Source organism: Toxorhynchites rutilus, chromosome 1, assembly GCF_029784135.1.
Source record: "Toxorhynchites rutilus septentrionalis strain SRP chromosome 1, ASM2978413v1, whole genome shotgun sequence".
NCBI classification, from domain to species: Eukaryota; Metazoa; Arthropoda; class Insecta; order Diptera; family Culicidae; genus Toxorhynchites; species Toxorhynchites rutilus.
The window spans coordinates 177,419,597-177,427,486 of record NC_073744.1 but is presented as its reverse complement, the minus strand read 5'-3'; the positions used below and the strand labels follow the sequence as shown (position 1 = coordinate 177,427,486).

Genomic DNA, 7,890 nt, shown 5'->3' with positions numbered 1-7,890 from the left:
TCCGTCCCTCCCTTCACCGACTCTCGGGCAACATATTTGCCAAACGTTTACCCCATTAGAAGAATGCAGGTGTCACTTGTTTCAAGTTTTGCTAAATTGGCCGAGAACGCGATAGCATCCAGCTATTACACATGTAATGAGGTTAGGGAAAAATACTTCAACCAAACAGGTTCTACATCACCTTGTCGCACTCAGTGGGTGGGCCCAAGATTGTAGGTACCGTTCTGTCGAATGATTCGCTTTTTTGTTTTGTTTCATCCAACGAGGTGACAACAGGCGAAAGCAAATCTGGGCCAACTACGATTGTACATAACGGCCAATAAACGCCGCTTTTTAACATGGCTCGAAATTGTCGAAAAAACCAGCACCAACACGGCTCGGTTGGTTGTTTTTAATTACCCTACGCGAGACGATCTGGTTTCAAATTGCCTTAAAACGTTGCTCGCTCGCTTTTGGGTGAAATGTACGGTGGGACTTGGTTTTAGATTTGCAAAAACCCCTAGGAAAGTGCGAGTAACCAAGGTTGGCACATATGCAACACGACCGCATGGTCAATGTACCGTCGTGCGGGGCTATTCTTGTCAATTTAGGTTTTCAATAAATTCTTATAAAATTACATTTAAAAAAAATGTATTATCTGTGACAATTCATTCATACAATACCTTTCTACCATTTTACGTTGACTATCTCTTTTTAACCGCAACTACTACTTGTCAGAAAATTGAAAAGCTTCAAACGTCGAGCGGTAGTGATTTGAAGCTTCAGAAACAATGTTTCCGTATACATTGTTCCTACAATTTAAAATACTGGTAAGTGTGTAAACTTATCAGAAAACTATTCGTTTGTCATATATCAGCAGCAGCAACGTTATTTTTGAAGAAAAAAATGAGGGCGATAAATTTTCCACCGTCAGCCATATTGTATGGTTATGTTTGTTAACTTTTTTGCAGGTACAAAAATGGTGAGGAACTATCGGAAGGATATAAAATGCTCGGAAATATACTGTAATTTCCGCTGCAGATTCAAGGGCGTGGAAAAGTCAAATCCGGAGAAATGTCCCACGCAGAAGCCGCAAGGCAACTCAATTGCAGCCGACAAACGATATACAACAAGCTGTGCGAAACGCACCAGAAACAGCCTGGACATCAGAAAGTTTTTACTGATACGGAAGAATTGTCGTTTTCGGACCATCTCGGCTGCTTGTCCGAGTGGTGCTTCCCCGTTGGAACCGATGATCTGCGGGAAATAGTTCGAATTTATTTGACACAGCAGGAAAGAAAAGTGCCAACTTTCGTAAATAACAAACCTTCACGGGACTGGGTGGCACGATTTCTTCGCGATCACCAGCAACTGAGCAAACGTTTTGCACAAAATAAAAAGCTAAACCGCGCAGCAATAACACGTGGAATAATCGCAGAGTACATGGCCAACATCAAGAAAGAAGGTGCTCCGGCTTCCAATATTTTTAATTACGACGAGACGAATTTGTCAGATGATCCGGGTAAGAAGCCTGCTATCTGTAAGCGTGGCTCAAAGTACTTTGAAAACGTGAGGAACTCCAGTAAATCTGATAGCTTAAAGTCCGAGTTGATAGGAGACTCATTCAAACAATTTCTGAAGGAACATCGTAACGACGTGATCGGCTGTCCAGTTGGGCCTCAACCGAAGAAAAGATTGAAGGTTTCTCCTGGAAAAAGTGTCTCTCCTGATGAAATTCCAAAACGTGATTCGAAACCCACATCTTAGACACCTGGTAAAAGGGGACGAAAGCCCAAAATCACCTCGTTGAGAAATAATAACAAATTTATTTTGAAAAATTCGTTAAAATGCAATTCGATATATAACCATCCATAATTCCTTGTTTCAAAAAATAATCATTATCCTATGTAATTGAGGTGATTTTTAATTTTTATGTGACTTTGTCAAAAGAAGCCCCCAGCTTATGCAACCAAGCTTTTTCGATCGCTCTATGAACAAAAGTCTTATTTCTCAATTAATTTAGCTGATATTTGATACAAATGTCATCCACACATCCACGTTAAATATATGCTAAAATTGTTAAAATCCACATACAAAAATTGGAGTTATTTTTTTTTAAATGATTAAAAAGGAAAAAAGTGTCAAAAGAAGCCCCGCACGACGGTAACGTGACATAACTAGTGAAATAAAGCCTCAACTCGACCCCAATATCGATACTGGGGTGTCGTTTGGTGCCGATGAGAAGCTTGTAGGCCTCTGGTTCGTAGAGTTGATACAGTTCTGGAGCGATGATTCATAAGTTTGCATGACTCTCCTGAATCGAAAAGTTTAAAGCCTACACGAATAAGTAGACTAAAGCTCTAGTCACCCTCAGTGTGTCACATGATAGATGTCACTGAAGTGAAAAGGGATTAGTTAGTTTGTATTATTTAGAAATGGGGCACTTAATTTTGAAAATATCAGCGTTCCCAGTCCCCATTTTGAAAATATCAGCGAATATGGTAACTTTTGACAACGTTTTGTTGTATGTAAACAGTTCCGTTCGATCTATTTGTCAAAACTAACGAGCTTCCGAGATATTTATCATGCAAGGGCAGAAAAGAAAAGCAATTGTACACCGTCACCTCTAAAAACCAACAGCCTTAACTTAGGAACTGCCAAAGCTACTGAATTATTTTAATAGTACCGTGGCACGAGTGATTAAAAAGGTACAATAAATTTCTCGTAACTGCCCGCAAAGTAAAAACCAAGCGTCGGGGTAGTACCCTTTTTTTACAACTGCGGTTGAAGGCCATTCAGAAAGTAATGGCTAGTCTCAGCATCTCAGATTTTGATTTGACGAAAATAACTGACTACTGACCGCTGTATTGTACGGCGAATTCGTCTCCCCGAAAACTAAAAGTGCTTCCCAGCGACTGGACAATCCAATCGAAGTATCAAACAACAAACAATGACCATAATCCGGCTTCCGAACTGGTAAACTGTATGATCAGATACTGATGATACGCGATGGGCGTGTCTTGATCGACAATGACGCTATGTGAAGGTCTATTTTTAATCCCGGTGTTCAATTCATATAAGACTCCTGCTCGCGGCAAGGTTTCTAGCAGATTCAAGTTTGTTTTCGCGAATAAGTTCGAAGATCAAATTATGTTTTAGCAATGGATTCGTTCCTGTGGTAAGAAAACCATGTCCATGAATTCGGAAGTATACAAAACGGAGTGCCTCACAAACGGATAAAAGTGGCTTCAGACGACTTTTAGATCTTATCAAGACAAAAATTTTGCGATGTAGAACTTGTCAATATCTTAGTCATACTCATAATTATTGATGTTTTTTTCCTCAAAAATACGCCCTTTTTATTTGTTTGTGTTTATTCCGGCGACACAGGGGTTGGTGCCGACTCTGCAAACCTTCAGGAAAAATAAAACGCACGGTAAAATTCACAAAGCAATTCGAGACAGGACAATCGGGCTAGACCCAAGTAAAGAACACGGACTAGAGGTTGGAAACTCGGGACATGGAACTGGAAGTCCCCAACTTTCTTGCGAGTGTCCGAATTCTTTCGGAAATGTCACCCTCGCGGTATTTCTCTTCGTCGGTCCAACATAACGCGCACTCCGTCAAAACTTCTCTCGTGGGGTATAAACCTGTTTGATGATAACGTCCTCCTTTATGCTCGCTCATTCGAAACGTTCGCAGTGTTCCTCCATCCAGACCACGATCAGGCGATGCCGGCATTTTGCTGTTCTCCGTGGCAGTATCTGTTGACCCGTCGAGACTTGCACCGATTAGGAATTAACGTCCAACTTGACGCGCAACTCGTCACAGCCACCCTCGCGGGATCTCTCACCTGTCGAAACGATTGTACGATTGCACTGTTCACTGCGTTCCAGGTGCCCTCGTCATAACACATTTTCTCCACGATATCCCCAGCATGAAGGGGAGACAGCCCCTCGCACCTTGCCTTGAATCTTGGACACACAAATACGACGTGTTCCGGCGATTCTTTCACATCCTCACACTCCGGAAAGAGTGGCGACATTACGTGCCTGAATTGAAGATGGTCAGGGTGGGTGCCAATCGGGACCATGCCGGCGATAACGCATACTGCTTCCAACGAGATCGTCCTATACGCGCTCGCGACTTGCATCGCACGGTCCAGTTTCCTGCGATTACGATGGGTCTCGAGAGCCGTAGACCAGGCTGGCGCTCCGTACCGCAGTATTGATGAGCGTAAAGTAGCTAGAAGAAGCCTTTTGCTACTGCAGGATAAGGATTTGTTCGGCATCATCCTCGCTATAGCACTGATGGACTTTTCTGCTTTCTGGCAGGCGTAGTCGACCTGGTTGTTGAAATTCAGCCGGTCGTCGATCATAACTCCCAAGTACTTCAACATACGCTTCGAAGTTATCGAGTGTTCCCCGACTGCGACTTCCACCCGCTGCACAGCTTTGCAGTTACTCACCAACAGCACTTCCGTTTTGTTATGAGCAATCCGCAGTTTCGCTGCTTGTATCCTGTTTTCCACTACAATGATAGACTCCGTTGCTAACATCTTCACCCCTTCAAGCGTTTCGCCTGTCACTGTTAGTGCGACGTCGTCCGCGAAGCCCACGATCTCTTCGCACTCCGTTGTACATAACGTTCTAGAGTGTTGAACCCACGATAGAGCCTTGTGGTACGCCGGCCATTATCTTTATCGGTACATGTGCAGTTTCTCGCCTGATGTCCGAAGCCCATGCACTTGAAGCATCTTTCCATCCGCTTGATTACCGGAGGCGGGCACCCTGACCAGCCGACTTTTATTTTGTTCGTCTGTACCATTTTGTTGGCTGCTACCGTTGAAAAGTGGTATCGACGCAGTCTGTGTGCCACCGTACGCCTTCCTCATTCGGATCATCATCGAAATATTGTCCAGCTTACACTGCGCCAGTAATTCACGCCTCAACTCCTCGTATGTAGTGATTTCGTCCTTTCCGAAATCTTTCCTCCTTTCTGGGTGCGCCTGGTTTTCACCACATTCGCTTCCAGTTCCTTCAATTCCCCAACCTAATATTGCCTTTCACACAAAACTATAACCTAAAACTCTGAAGAAATGTTGTAAAATATTTGAAATTCGAATATGATAGAACATATTGAACACAGTGTAATGCGAAGAAGTACAAAAAAAGACTGTAGAGTGTTGTCTACGCACCGAACGTCGAAGGATTTACCACTTCGGTACCGAATGTACCGACCCAAACACTGTGCCGTTCTTGTAGGATGAGATGAAACGAACTGGAACCTGGAACCACCGTGTTCGGATGTAATCCTGGAAATTCGTGGAGCAAAATAAAAATAGATCACGTGTGATTACTCAGAATGTTCATTGCCAGCTATATAGTTTTACAAATTCAAAAAACTAATATTTCAATGGTAATGGTTGCCAAAAACTATGGCACGGTAACGAGTTGTTTGTTTGCTTCGATACCCCTATTTCGTATGATATAGTTTTCGATTCTAATTTAACTGCTGTGATAAGAACTGTTCCCTATTCTCAGCTAACATTTTCAAGTTAGTGTAATGCAGGTAAACCAGCAATTCCAAATGAAATCGTCCTAAAAATGCTTAAAGACTTGTATTTTTGATTCCAATGAAAGTGTGTATTCCGTTTGAGTTGGAGGAAATATGAGTTTTTCTCAGCAATTGAGAGCGTAACTCAAGCGTAACTTTTGAAAAGGGCGTATCGATTTTAGTAAGAGAAATCTTTGATAATTTACATCTCAAAAACTATGAGTCGTACCGAAATAGTGTCTTAGAAAGAGTAATAGAGTATTGATGGTTGAATATGAAAAAAATGTACACTGAGAAAAAAAATAGTACTCTTTTTTTTATTTACAAAATAAAAAATCAATTTGCAGTATCCAAAATACATATTTTTTAATTTTTTTTAAATTTTTTCATACAAAATAGAAGTCATGCAGAGAATTAAAAAAATGGGCCCAAGATGGTAAAACTATTTTTGACGAACTTTGTGGAACATCGAATTTTTAGGAATTTTCGAAACTTCGAATTTTTGTATGTTAACAATCATTTTTAGCCACAAATTATGAAACCTTATGTGGTTTAAAACAAAAAAGGTTATTTTCAATTTCCTTATAAATGTAGCCATTCTCGAAATATTTTAAAAAATATTTCTAATTTTTTGTCTTTTTTATAGTAAATAATCCCTTTTAATATGTTTGTCGTGTTATACCGTCATGTTCATGAAATTTTATGAATTTGCTTATAATTTCCAACAGTTTTTCCAAATACATCATTATGGTTCATTTTTTGACTGAAGCGTAAATTTTGAAAAGGGCGTAACGATTTGAGTAAGAGAAATCTTTGATAATTTATATCTCAAAAAATATGAGTCGTACCGAAATAGTGTGTTAGAAAGAGTTATAGAGTATTGTTGGCTTAATTTGAAAAAATATACACTGAGAAGAAAAATTAGTACTCTTTTATTTTTAATTACAAAATAAAATTTTAATTTGCGATATCAAAAAATATGAATTTTTAATATTTTTTTCATTTTTTTCATATAAAATAGAGGTCATGTAGAAAATTTATAAAAAGGGCCCAAGATGGTAAAACAATTTTTTACGAACTTTGTGGAGCATCGAATTTTTAGGAATTTTCGAAACTTACAGTTTTTGTATGTTAGCAGTCATCTTTAATCACAAATTATGAATCCTGATATTATTAAAAACAAAAAAGGTTATTTTCAATCTCCTTCTAAATGTAGCCATTCTCGAGATGCTTAAAAAAATATTTGTAATTTATTGTCTTTTTAATAGTAAATAGGCCCTTTAAATATGTTTGTCGTGTTATACCATCATGTTCATAAGATTTTATGAATTCGCGTCTAATTTTCAACAATTTTGTATGAAAAAATTAAATAATATGTATTTTGGATATTGCAAGTTGAATTTTTATTTTGTAAATAAAAAAAAGAGTACTAATTTTTCTTCTCAGTGTATTTTTTTTTCAAATTAAGCCAACAATATTCTATAACTCTTTCTAACACGCTATTTCGGTACGACTTATATTTTTTGAGATATAAATTATCAAAGATTTCTCTTACTCAAATCGATACGCCCTTTTCAAAAGTTACACTTGAGTAAAAACATTACCAATTGCTGTGGAAAACTCATATTTCATCTAACCCAAACGGAATACACACTTTCATTCGAATCAAAAATCTCATGTTTTGTCATTTGTCGGTTTCATTTGGAATTGCTTTCAAGCAACTTTGCAGACTTGAAATATTCGAAAAATAATTAGACTGCTTTTTGGAAAAAGCCAACTTAAAAACTATGATACCTACAAAACTTTTGTCAAAGGATGAAATGTAGGAAATTGTTCAAATTTTCACAAAAAAATACCATAATAAAAATAAAAATAATAAAAAAATTAATAAAGAAAATTTCGCTGACAAAAAAATTATTTTGAAAATTAAAATTCATTTTTCTCAAAAACGCATATTTTTTAAATTCCCAAAAATATATATATGAACAGCCCTTACAATTTCCAACAAGTTGTCCATACATCGGAAGATGGCCACTTTTACAGGGAAATAGTTTCTCGAACAACAGCATTTATATGTTTTCTTTGAAAAAAATACAACTTATCCTAATTTTGTTTAAAGTCAAGATAGCGATATAGTGCATTCGACAATGTTTTAGACCTTGTTAAAATATAAACTTTTGTCCAAGACATTAACTTTCTATCTTTTATAGTTTTTGGAACATAAGTCATTTTTGTATGAAGACTCCTGAAAAAAATAATGTTTTGCCCGTAACATTTTTGTGTGTAAATTCTAACGTTTGACATGTTCTTGACATGTTTCTAAGTAGAGAAAAGTTAGCAGAGCATGTAAATTGC

The 7,890-nt window shown here is 38.0% G+C and overlaps 1 pseudogene; it reads left to right on the top strand.

Annotated features, from left to right (window-relative positions):
- Nucleotides 1-958: 958 nt before the first annotated feature.
- On the top strand, nt 959-1,746 carry LOC129761605 (uncharacterized; annotated as a pseudogene).
- Nucleotides 1,747-7,890: the final 6,144 nt, after the last annotated feature.